Genomic DNA, 12,065 nt, shown 5'->3' on the forward strand with positions numbered 1-12,065 from the left:
TAAACTTCAGATAATCCTAAATAATTGAATCATCAGTAAGAACAATCTTCAACTAAATTTGTAAAGGGACTTTATGGTTTACACTGACATCGCTCTCTTTTCTAAGGAGAATAAGGTTTTATTTTATTTCTAAATGATCAATTAAGGGAAAGTTGTCTAGTGACGAGAATTCTTCTAACTACTGAGTTTTCACAGTATTAAATACTTTAAGTTAAATCAACCAGCATTTAGCAAACTGCTGCTCCCCCCTTTTCCCCCTTCCACGTACACACTTTTTTCTTCTAAAAGCCCTCTACTGAATTAGCTGTTAGGTGCTAATTGCAAATGATTAAGCACTCACCAGTCTTACACTTCTTGCTTTAATATTAATGAGATGTATTAGCATGGAACATGGCTTGTATTAATATTATAAATGGAAGCCTGCATGGATCACTGCCTACTGTTTTGCATTACAAGGAGCATGCAGCTAAAGAAAAAAGTCCAATTTAGACCAGAAAAAGCCTAGTACACCATATATTTCTGTTGGCAACAAAGAAGTAAAAGGACTGAAGAAAATAAAGTTAAATACTATCTATTTATATAAACAGCATATCATTTTTTCCATAACCAGCAGCAGCAAACATATAAAAAGATAAAATTCTCTCATCCATCTCTGAAATAACTGGAATACATGAAGCTAAAGTTAAATTTAAATTACTCCATTAAGCAGAGCCATGCCACAGAGAAATACTTTTTTTGCCTTGCTCTAAAGCGGTAACCTGAAGTACTTTTTTCTGTGTATGTCAGCTTCAAGGACCGTACTCCATCCAAACATCTTGTGCTTTCCTATTCATAGGATGCCAAAGTGTACCTAGTGTAGTTTTAAAGTATGTATATGTGTAATTATTTATCCTTCCTCCAAGGCAGCTTTCCCATTTCTTCAGCCACCATGGACATGTAAAACATAGGTCTGTTAGCATATATAACTTAACTAGCTTGCCTTGTATTTGTTATACAAAATAAGTTGTGTGTTAAAATTGAATCCAATCTGTTGGAAATGAAAAGCATTTTTTTCATTCTTCATTGCTTTGTGCAACTATAAATGGACATAGTATGTTTAGATGATAGGCAAATGAAAGCTCTCTGCATATAAACCGTGTCAGTTCTAAAGACAAATACCTTCTACCAAGTCTATGCATTTTCTAGGGAGCCTAAAGAGTCTCCTCGAAGATGAAATTTTTAATGCTAGTTATTGGAGAAGTATGGAATGTATGATGTGCACACTTCACAATAAATGACAAGTTTCCCTCATGTGGAAAACAATACTTCTTTTTTAGCTTTTCTCTTGAAGTTGGTTATGAGAAAAAGCTTGTGGAAGGAAGGGAAATTATTTATACAGTAGTCTTACAAATAAGTTGGAAGGATCAATACATATGTGACTTTAGAAAGAGAAAGCCTGAGAGCAGAAATATGAAACCAGCAGCAGAATCCTGGGATAGTGTTGCCATTATAATAGTAGCAGGAGCGCGTAGCAATAACTGAGAAAGGACTGATATCAAAGCTCCAAGTTATGAAGTCCCACATACATACGTTACTGCTGTTGACATCAGTGAAAGGCATCCACAAACAGCAAAAGGAGAATCTAGTGCAGAGGATGCTCTCAAAAGGGAGTGAGCAGCTGAGCCACATCACACCATGTAACACAGGACAGTACCGCTCATAACCAACTCCCATGGGCGACAGGTGCTCCAGTAGCCCCTACTCGTTTGAAAAACTGTGCCCGAACCGAGAAGCATCAACACAGAAGCACAGTGGAAGCAAAAAGGGCAGGAACAGAAGCAACAAGCACAGGTGCAACAGAGTCAAGGAGCAACGCAAGGGAAGGACCCTCCCTGGCAAAGCACCACCACTTTGCTAATTCCTCTACACTGCCTTCGACCGTTGCTCTTGTGGCACTTCAAATTCAGTACTGATCCCACAGCAGAGCCTGTTCCTGTGTACCTCAGGCGTGTAAGCTGAGCCCCATCACCTTCGATCGTCAGCGCAGGCCAGCAGAGAGGGGACTGGTTTAGTACAGGAACGCGAGCTGACTGCGGCTGCACAGTATCATGTGCTGCTCTAGGTAACTGACGCATCGCCAGCCTGTAGCTAGTCACTTGTTTGGGTTGGTTTGTTTATCTGAATCTTCTACATCTATTTCTGTTTCCTATTACTTGTTTATTTTGACTTCACAACATGGTATGTGGGAATGAGTAGGTTGGGACCTCGTAGGCACTGATCTCGGCTACAGGTTGGGTTAACTGGAATTTGATTTGCACAGATGTTACAGTCAAAGACACAATTGTGAAACATTGCAATTAGAAAAATATTCCTCTTTCAACAATAAAAGAAAATTGGAATTATTTTTTTAATCCTGACTAGATTTCATAGGGGATTATAAAGATATGCCCCTAATTAGTCTAATGAATATTTTGTTTTTATTTTGTTTTCTATATTAGGTCATTACAGAACAGCAACTACATCGGCAAAGTGTAACTTCAGCATTTAATGATTTCTGCTGTCATCATCCTGAAGCACCTTTTGCACAGGGAGACTGCTTTCCCAATATTTCTTATTCCCTACCATCCATCTGACAGAGAGACAGGAGCTGACTGAATTACCCATTGTCACAGAGTGATGCTGTGGCAGATTCAAGAGTTAACCCAGTTCACTTGAATCCTACTGACTCACTCTTCTGTCACAGAAGTTGACATACACCTGTTCTTCTAGGAGGGATGGAGACATACCTTTAGACACATATCAGTCATCCAGATTTTTCTGAGACAAAGGTTGATGAAAATTATCCACCTCCCTGTGAAAAGATGAATAAAGGGTTGTTCAGCTTTAACTTCGTCATTAGTCCAGGAATGCAATATTAGTAGGACTACATTTATGGATATATATATCCAAAGGAGGAACCTTAGGAAAAATAGTCATCAATTTATTAAAAACACTATCAGATTACATGGATCCTGATACAAGACTGCTATCAGGTTAAGGTTGTCCTTCAAACCTTGAATTCCAGCTCTTAAATTATTGAATTTACAACCTTCATAATGCCTGAGATTTTCAATGTATAGCTTTGTTTTGTCTGCATATAGATAGAACCGTCACAGAAATTCAGCGTTTGCCCATATTTATCACACACTGTTACAGAAGTTTCTCAGCCTTCTGTTCTTAGAATTGGAATAAAACTATTGCTAAGGATATAATTTTCAATACAAACTACTTCCTACAGGAATCCTAAGACTGATCATTCCTTGAAGTAAACACTGCCATTTCTGCCCTTGAATCAATGAAACCGAGCAACCATTTCAAGTCAACTCCATATCTGATTATTATTCAACTTGGCTTTAATTTCTAATGCAGGACAGGAAAACACAACAGCAGGTTCCCATCTCCAGTGAGGGCTGTCCTCTGGGAATTATGTACTTCTCACTAGCAGTGGCTAAATCCTCTTTGCAGCTGCAAGACAACCATTTATTCCTTAGTGCCTTATATAAAAAAGTGATGAGCATCATCCAGATGCCATCTTCCTGGGTGCCACGGCTCACCCATACAAGAGGCTGCCACAGCTCTTTCATTTCTTTCATTTATGTTCTTTGCTGCACGAAGCAATTTGGAATAATTGACAGTGGAATTCTGCTAACATGAACTTTGGGACTGAATTGTTTTAGATTAGTGGATGTTCCTATTGCACATTGGTGACTGCCCATGCAAGTATTTATTCCTCAGAAATGCCACTGAGGCTTTTTCTCTGAAAATGAGTGTTTGGAAAGAAGACAAAACAAAGGAAAAAAATAACAATAAACAGTAAACACAAGAATTCTTGTTATAGTAAGAGAATCTGAGGAAGCAGTAGGTTGGTATTTGGCTACACATCAAATTTGGCTAAACTACTGAGTTCAACGATTGTGCTGTTACTCTGTATTAAATTTTGGTTTCTGCTGAACTTTCACAGATTTCCACCCATTTCACTTTTGGAAAGAAAGGGTAAATTAGCCACTAGATGGTAGTGAAGTTGGTATGGTGTATGACTTTACCAAATAGGGTCACTACATCTACCTCTATGAATATATTTCCATGGTATAAGGCACTTGCCTGAACATACATCATAGTATGGCAAAAAATCCTGCTACTGGCCTTCTAGTCCATGAGATGCCAGTCTCAGCAAATATATGCTTCAATTACACTCTTCTTTCTCTTACACAGCAATGACTTGATGAAGAATTAGGTTATCATTCTTGTTACAATAGTTCACTTTCAACAGTTAGAGGGGGTTTTATCATTTCCTTTGCAATTGCGTATTAATGCTGAAATGCATCTCCTCCCTCAGTATATTTCATTCCTTTTTCAGGGTAGTGAGCAATATTGACAGGTCTAAAATCCCCCTTTCACAGTATCAGCTACCCCACCCCAGTGCGTAACAGTTGTTTTAGATAACGCATGTCATGGTAATCTCAGGAAAGTTTTATTCAATGTTGTAAACTGTGCAGCTCCACAAACTTCCCATATAAATTACAGTTCTTCACTTTTCAGTATACAAACTGTGTCTCCTGCGCTACGTGACTCTGGGTAGCAGGACAGTTGGAAAAGAGAGACATTTGCCTTCACTGCTGACTGCACCGCAGTGGAATCACCTATCATTTTTTGCTGCCTTACCCCTGCTGACTTCTCCAAATAGGTGGAGAAGTGGGAACAGAGTCTCTGCAATGTTTGGTCTCGACAAATATATAGTGACTTGATCTTACATGGATCTGAACCGCCAAGCCCCAGCTCAGGAAAACTTTTCAACCCTTGTTTAGCTTTAATTCACTAAATTACCTAACTGAAGTCCACTGAATCACTTTAGTGCCTAAAGTTAAGTGCACTAAACCATGTAAGCATGCACTGGGACAAACTGCTCTGCACTTTGGAAGCTCGTATTCTTAACTGAGTAAGTCTTAACTGAGTGTCACACTTAGGAGTTGTGGAATGAAAGTCTCACCCACTTTACTTCCTTTTGTCTTGAGTCCTTAACAACAAGCACATTATTCAGTCACCTCTTATTGCACCATATCAGGTCTGCAAGCACTACAGCTTCAAAGAGACAAAGTGCTAAAAGTGAGGCAGACTGATCATATGACATCAAAAATATACAAGAATTTGGATAAGGAGGTGGGGGAAAAAAAAAAAAAAAAGGAAAGGGGAATGAAAGCATGTGCTTACAATCCCTGGACAAGAACTACTCTCTCAAAGACAATGTACTGTACATATGTTATTTATATGCCACCATTTTAATGGCTCTTCAATGAAAAACATCTTGTTACCATAGTAACTGCCACATTGCATGCTATCTCTGACACTACTACATCATCATACCAGACACACACAGCATTTCACACTGATAAGTCATGGGCATGTCTGGTATTTTGCAAAAGAACAATGTGCGCATATTTTCTCTACCTTAAACCATTATTCTGCATATACACTATTGATGTGAATTTCTCAATATGAAACAGGAAAATTGTGTTGTTCTTATTTCTCTTTGTTTTGGCAGATGCAACATGTGCTTATAATGGCAACTCACAATAGCAGGAAAAACTTTATTTTCAATTATTATTTTACCTCTCCAAGCATCCACATCATTTACAAGTTGAAAAAGAATTTGTTGAATTCTTTCATCTCAATTTAAAAGTGCCTACTTAATCCCTTTTGGCATTTCTGTAACACTGATTTTTCAGGATACTTTGCAGGGAGTTATGCTTGTTTGCAATAGAAATTCCCTGCAAAGACTCTCACTGTGAGGTGAAGGCAGAGGTCTGTCTCCATCCTTCACTCCTCCATCATTTATATATTGTAAGATATTGCACATCTTACCTAAGCCATTGAACAAGTAATGTCTGTTGCCCCAATTGCTTCCATATTTCAATCCAATGCTATGTTCTTTGTCAGTCATAACTATCTTAAAGATATAAAACTACACAAAAAGTGGACTGAATTTTCCCTTTGGGAATAGGCACAATAAAAAATGTTTTGCCATGAGCCTAAGGAAATGTTGGGTGTCTGTACATAGTCTCCACAGGTAGAAATTCAGAATAAACTATGCAAGAGCATCTGCACACTGCATACAATAACAGCTCTGAAACCTGTCAACTAACATCCATTCAGTGGTATAGCTGAAGAAAACACAGGGAAACAATCTGCTGTTTCTAATTTGATCAGTATAACATCTTCAGACATTTCATTCACTTTAAAAGGGCAAGTTTATTCATTTTGAATGCATTACCACATAATAACTTTTTTATTTTTTATTTTAAATCAAAGGAGAATTAACCCTGGAGCCTACCTGTGGCAAATAAAATTTCAGTATTGCTGGCTACATTTATGATACAATTAGCAGAAACACCAAGCTGTTAAACTTAATATCATTACAATGTTGTTAAACATAGTAGCAGATACCACAGCGGGACCTTGCTTAAAGATTTCATGAGACAGGGAGGAAGAGTAGGAACCATCATTGCCAGACTTTGGGCTCCTGCTCTGCTGTGCAACATATGGGTGATAAAGAGATATGACCATTTTTCACTGAAAAAACCCTCCCTCACAAGACAACAAGGATGGCAAAATTCAAGACAGCTTCTTGTCATGCCTCGACATTAAAAGCCCCAAAGGGCTCCTAATTTGAGGGTAGATGAAAGTCAGGCAAGTTTACTATATAGTCCAGGAAATGACCTAGAAGACAGTTATACGGAGGACTGAGGAGAATTCCACTGCTGGAGGACTGCTGTTGGGTCAGGACCCAACACAGCCTCGTAACACAGGCTCAGCAAGAAAAATGTATTTTCGATCGTGTGACTTATAATCACATCAGAAACCAGTGTTTCTCCTTAAGTTATAGAAAACATACCTAACTAATATATTAAAAATGTGACTCATCTGGAGACATATTTTTCTTTGAATATTCAGGGATATCCTGCATTGTCACTGATAGGGACAGAACTTGCTCAACTTAAAACTTTTTAATTGACTAGAAAGTCTGGAAGCCCTGAGGCCACGTATGCACATTGCACAACAGACTGTTCCTGCTTTCCCACTAAGAGTGAGGAGCAGCCTTGCAGTGTTTTCCTCTTACTCAGAAATTGGAACTGAGAAAACAATGAATTTCTCACACTGTACGGAAATGAGCTCAGCCCCAAGACAGATACTGGAAGCTTTAAATACTCACACCAGAAGTTATTTCAGACCTGACAAAGCATACTTGTTTATAATATTAAGCATAGGCTCTAATGGCAGGAGTCAGCATATCTGCATGTTCTAGGCCACACTGCTGTGCAAAAATGGGGGTTTTTAATTGTTGATTTTTTTTTTTTTTTTTCTGTCCAGACTGGAAGGAACCTCTTGTTAATCCTATCAGAAAGTCACTTGATGGTCTGTTATTCAATCAAAAAATAGAGGCCACAAAAGAAGAGCTTAATTTAACAGTTAATGTGCCCATATAACTTATTACCAAGTTTCAGACACAGAAGAAAGCCATGTAACAGTTTATATGTTACTGCAAAATTTGCCAGTTTTTGAAAAAGTACAGGATGAAATAGTATTAAGGATTATAAAGGGGTTCAAGTCTTCCTGTGGGCACAGAAGTCAAGAATAAAACCAAAATCTTTAACATTTAAAAAGATTTAGATACTACATTAGTAGAATTTTAAGTTTTATAGTCCTCTGACCTCCTTGTTTGGCTGGCTATTTCAGGATTTTGTTTAATGTCATTACTTCTGATTTGGCTCTGTGCTCCTCAAATTCTTAAATATCCTTATACTTCAGTCCTCTTTGTAGCTTTCCTCACTAACCTCCTACTTTCCATTCTACTGAACTACTGAGACACATCTTTAAAAAGGTTATTTTACATGTAATTGCACAAGCACCAATAATGTCTGTCTTTGCTGTTTAAGGTCTTTAAATTCTATGATTTAGACCACAAAAAAACAAGCCAGTTCTGCTTGCTCAGAAATCATTATCTGCATTGTTATTGATACTGGCAATAAGGGACCGGACTGTGCAAAAACAGACCACAAAATTTGTGGCAGAGATGGAAAAAAGTGAAACAACTGGACACCACTTTGGATTCGGTTTCTTTACGTTTTCAAATTGTTCTACATTGTGCAGGAGCAATATGGTATAAAAAATAAGAAAAGACAAGTAAGAGACCACTATTTCCTGTAGTTGGTCAATTCAGTACATAGAGTTCTTTCTACCTATAACCCACCAGTGGTGTATGGGAGAAATAAAGGGCGTGTGGGAAAGAGACAGGAAAGGGAAATGTAGATTGGTTATTTTAGAAGGCTCTTAATATCTGCTAGCAAACTATCTGGAAAAAAGTGAAGCAGTTCCAAACCTTTGTATGTTCTAAAGCCAACTTATAATAGAAGGTTTTCATCACTGGAGAGAACTAGTCACTCATTTAGGCGTCCAAGATCTATGTGACCAAGAACTAAGTGTGAATTCTGTTACCCATCCTCAGCTACCCATGTTCCTGAAGTGTTTTCCGTATGTCATTGCATCAAAGAAAGAAAAGTTATGATATAGTTATGATTTCAAAATTTTCTGAAGCAGCACTTATTAAATTATGCACTCAGGACTTGTGTTTGAAATCTGTGATTTCCTAAATTTTAATTCTACCTTTCCAGGCATCACTCATTATCACCTGAAATTCAGGACCACAAGCAAGGAAGACTGTCTGAACACATGGTTGCAAGAGAGTGATTCTCCTAGCAAAGACAGACATGTGAAAGCTTTCAGAACTTCTTTTCCAACTCTTGTGAGTTTTTAATGATTTGGATAGCGTGGGTAGTGGAAACAGATGCTATCGTCTCTACATTTTTGGCAGAGGATAAAGCAGCAAAGGCTAACATATTCATGCTGTTTGCAAACTGATGTATACCACAGATCATCTTTCCAAAATACATTTGGGCAGGACAGACAATTTTCAGCTCTTGATGATATAAAATTATACCATTAATGTCTAAATATATCATTACTTTTTAAAAGAAAATACTGCCCCCCACCCCGCAATACAGAATCTTTCCTGTTCTCAAATGGAGAAAGGATATATATCTGGGTAGCCATTTAGATTCCTTCCCCTCCCACGAAAGAAAATGAGGCTTGCCAAGTGCTTTAGGAACCTCAGATGGAAGACACTTTGTATGAGTGAATTCCATTATTTATTGCTACCATGCAGCATTCAGTACATCCATAAGGCTTCCTGCAGTCTGAAGACTATATTAAGCCCTAGTGTGAGCAGATGTAACTCCACTGACATCAGCAGAGCTGCACTTACTTACACCAGGCCTCAACATGGTCTAAACATTGCTGCCTACAGTTTATACATTGTCTATTCTTACCAGAGAAGCCTTTGTAATTTAATAATAATTGTCTAGATCTGATCCAGAACTCAAGATACACAAGCTACTCAGAAAAGATGACTAAGGCATAGCAAAGATCCATCTTTGCTTCACCCCATCCTAAAGCACCTTGGTTCGGAGCCTTAAAAATTGAACCTTTAAAGATCACAAAGCAATAAAGCAGTTAAGGAGAGCTTAATTCTATCTTTTCATGTAACACAACACACTACACCACAGCCTTTGCAACGCATATGTATCCCTGTCCTTTGCATTATCCCCTTTTAACTAGTGGTAGGCTGTACGACTGAGATGCATCATGTAGCATATTTAATAAATAACATCTGTCATCCAATAACCTGAAAATACTTCAGCTGCATTCCTGCAAGAGACTAAACTGCGTTCAAAGTGGTGAAAAAGGAAGCCAGTTCCAGAACACACACAACATGCTATCATCCGAGAAGCTAATTCTGCAGCTCATTTTGCACAAGCAGATCACTGGGCGAGTGCACATCCTCCTTAGGGTCAGTGGGACGATGTGGGTAAGTATGCCCCAGTAAGGGATCTGGTTTCAGGATGAGATCTGGACTGACAGTTACTTAAAATTGACAATCAAATGCAGGACAATTGGGAGGTTTCATAGATAGTTAGAAAAGAAACCTTGACTCAAGATTCACCACTTGACCTTTGATATAACTTTGATCTGCTACTAGAGAGCACTCTGGTAAGCAAAGGCCCTATTCCTACAATCAAGCTGATATCACTGACAGCATCCTCAGGGATACTGATGATTAAATCACACTAATGCTGTCTTAAACTGTATGAAAAAGATGGCTGGGAGGGGCAGGAATCAATATTTTTCCCATTGTGGGAAACAGAAGGCCACTGAAAAGGCAATGGTGTTATTTTCCAGCTTCTATTAGCTGTGTCCAGGAACAACTAAAACCAAGTCACTTACCATCATCTCTTTTACACTGTGGTGAAAATATTGCAGTGTGTTTTATGTTTTGGCTTTTAAAAGTGACAACAATTTGATTTTTGTGATTTCTTTATTTTTAGTAAAGTAATGACATAAGCTTTTATACAGTACCTTTTGAGAAGTGTCAAGTTTTTTGACAAAAACTCCAGGCAGTTTAAAAGCTGATTTGCCTCATACCAGACTAATACTTAAAACAGGTGCTGTTAAAAAAAAAATTAAAAAAAAAAAAATAAAAAAATCAAGTGGGCAAAAATCAAGACTCAGTTGTATATTTTTTTTTTAGTTTTAAAACTACCAGAAAACTTCCCTGCCTCTTTTAAACTCTAACAATATTTTCAGATACACTACAGCATAAGAATTATTAGGCTAATCTTTAATGGGTCTACAATCCTACTCAGTTACGGTAAGAATCCTGAGATTTGGTTTGAGTGAATTTTACCAATAATTAAAGAAGCTGTGTTAAGTATACTTTAAATAAAAACATAAGCATATTATTGTTTTTAAAAAAATACTTGCAATGAATTGCCAGAAAAAGACAATTATGTATCATAGTGAGGTGTTCAATTAAAACTCCCCACCTTTCAGAATAAGTATTAAAGCAATATACAATATTGCTTTGTTTTCCTTCTAAATGAGTAACAGCAGTCGAACAGTCTGGAATCACGGTGGAGTCTTCGAGCACTGTGCAAGTCCTGATTATGGCACTTGTTTTGACAAGCAGTGAATACGGCCTGATGTGGCTGTGTTTTGCTCTTTAGAGAAAACTGGTTTGGTAAGAGAACTGCCTAGAGAAGGTACGGCTGCGATGGAGAAGATGGGGAATATAAGAAGATAATTTTTTCCTAGGATTACTGTGTACCATATCTAATGCTTCTTATTCCATCTGTATGCTTGAGGCAATAAGCCCTACCAGTAAACCTTTCACCTTTCACATTTTCTATTCAAAGACTGTCAAGACAGATGGCAGTAAATGCCATCTTTATTGAATTATGATCCATAGTACTTTACCAGAAATAAGCAAGTATTAATCAAAGTACAAAGGTTTGAAAAAGGTAGAGCCGTGAGAGCTTTGGGAAGAAAACAGCTTGGCAGGCATGCTCTCATTTTTGACAAAAATTTAAAAAAAGAAACATTACAGGAGTTAGAAAACTTGCCAGATACCAAGCAGGGTTTGATGAGGCATCTTTCAGACCCCCTATAAATTTTCATGGTATTCTCTCTTTTGTTCTGTGCCATGTCTACGTGGCTAACGTGGCTGTTTTCCTGGGTGAAAGCATAATTTTTTAGACTTTAATTGCTTTCAGTTTCATTTTAGTTAGTTGACTAAACCTTTTCAATTACATATGGTTGTCCTTGGGCCCCTTGGTTTGGGGTTTTTTTTTGTGTCTTGGTTTGGTTTGGGGGTTGAGGGTGGGGAGGCTTTCAAATCTTTTTGCCTCTTCTTGTGGTCTTGCTGGTTTTTTGCTCTCATAACTTCACGCTTCTGCAGTTTCTTTTGGCCAAAGGAAAAATCAACACTAGCCTCTCTATGAGCAGAGTCGCGTTCTTTGCACTGCAGGTTGGAGACGGGACAGCGCCGTAAACCTGCACTCATGCGCTCAGTGCAGATCCAGACACAGTCGGCAATCTGTCCCCTGCCTAGGAGGAGCTGTGAGCTAGCAAATACCCTGGCAAACCAAAAGCGGGTATTA

Source organism: Accipiter gentilis, chromosome 8, assembly GCF_929443795.1.
Source record: "Accipiter gentilis chromosome 8, bAccGen1.1, whole genome shotgun sequence".
NCBI lineage: Eukaryota > Metazoa > Chordata > Aves > Accipitriformes > Accipitridae > Astur > Astur gentilis.